Genomic DNA, 1,970 nt, shown 5'->3' with positions numbered 1-1,970 from the left:
CCTCTTGAACATCGGGCCATTTGCAATTTTTCGCAACCAAGAAATTTCAATTTTCAAACATTGTCTGTATTCCAACTTTTTGATTTTGACTTATTCATCATCTCTGTGTTCAGCATGTTTCTGGTTGATAATTTCCTCGTTTTATTTCGCACTTTGTGGTATTAATGGTGTGATTGAATAATTGTTATTGAAACGAATAAATAGCTGAGATGTGTTTCAGCAAGATGTCTGCTCATGTTCAACATTTCTGAACATTCAAAAAATAACTTTTCCCATATTTGTTCAATACGTAGGCTATTGGGGTTGGGCAATATGTTAGTTGTGCAATATCTCATTGTGCAAGGGCTGTGCTACACTTATTGCGGAAAATGCAGCCAACAGGGTTATTGAATTAAAAAATGCCAATGAAAGGAGTAGTTACTGTGCTTACTATGTAGTAGGGGTGGGAAAAATAATCGATTCTTAGATGCATCGCGATTCTCTCTAGAACAGGGGGGTCAAACTCAACTTCCCTAAGGGCCACACTAGGAAATGAGAATCACATCAAGGGCCAGACATATAGTTTATTGCTTTTATGTCATGGGAAAAGTCAAATATCTTTGACTGTATTATTGCATGTTTCATATAGTCTTCTCACTTACAGTTTAGTCGACAAAAATTATGAAGAAAATGCCAAAAACGTTTGGAAAAAGCGTCAAAAATGTCAAAAAAAATGTTGTGAAAAAGTATTTGGGCCAAAATGTATTGTGAACCTAAATGTATAAAGGGGCTGGATCAAAATTAGCAAGGGGCCGGATTTGGCCCGCGGGCCTTGAGTTTGACACGTGTGCTCTAGAACAATTCGATTCTCGATGCAGATAAGTTAATAATCGATTAAAAAAAAATAAAAGACAAGTACAAATCAGAAAACAGAGTGACTGAAAGAGGATGGGATAATGGACAGTTTAGGCAAGAATGCAGAAAAAAGACAAAAATGGCCTAAAGGAAAAATAAATTTTGTATATATATATATATATATATATATATATATATACACATGATCTAATAAGACATACATAAAATAATTAGGCAAAACACATATAGGCTGTTCATCTACTTTATCACATATCTGACCACCTCATGTTTCATGGTGTAAGAAGCCAATTCTCCACCTTTAAACATGACTGAGCCTCTGACGTGGAAGATTACTGAGAGAAAGTGACTTTCACAAGCACGTTTAAGGCCTAAGCATGGAATGACTACAAAATAAAAACCTCAGTAGACCAAACATTTCATTAAAACTTGTGTGTGACAAATAAATGTCAAAATCTAAACTTTGTCTAGCTACTTTGTCTAGGAAGTGATGAGCAAACTCTGAGTAGAAAACTCAGATTTATATGTATATTTTTAAAAATCACGCATGGAAATGTACAGAAAAAAATTGATGCATCGATAATCGGTTTAGAATCAAATCGTTGGCCGTCAAATCATGAGGTGCCAAGAGATTCCCACCCCTAATATATAGATACCTGTCTAATGTATATGAAAGTATGTTTTGTGTTGCATGAGCGTATGCGTTGAGAGATGCTTATTATTTTATTATAGTGGTCTTTGTAAAGCTGCAGAACGGACAGAGTCCAAAACTAATTTCCCTTCGGGGACAATAAAGTATATCTTATCTTGTATTATTATTCTGTCATTTGGAGAATAAATATTTGTAATATTTTGAGTTGTAATATAACAAGAATAAAGCCATGTTGAGAATAAAGTGACAATAGCTCAAGAGTAATCTGTCTCTGTGCACATGTGTGATACTGACCAGCAGGTGGAGCTGCAGGCTGCGTTCAACACACCTGGGTCTCTGCAGAAACTGCCAAACATTAATAAAACCCTGATATTTAATTTACCAGTTTGTCCAAACACAGTTATGACTCAACTCCCGTTAAACACAAACAGAAATATATGAACAAAGACACAGAAAAAGGAGCTTT

The sequence above is a fragment of the Sander lucioperca genome, chromosome 1, assembly GCF_008315115.2.
Source record: "Sander lucioperca isolate FBNREF2018 chromosome 1, SLUC_FBN_1.2, whole genome shotgun sequence".
NCBI lineage: Eukaryota > Metazoa > Chordata > Actinopteri > Perciformes > Percidae > Sander > Sander lucioperca.
This window is presented reverse-complemented; position numbering follows the sequence as displayed.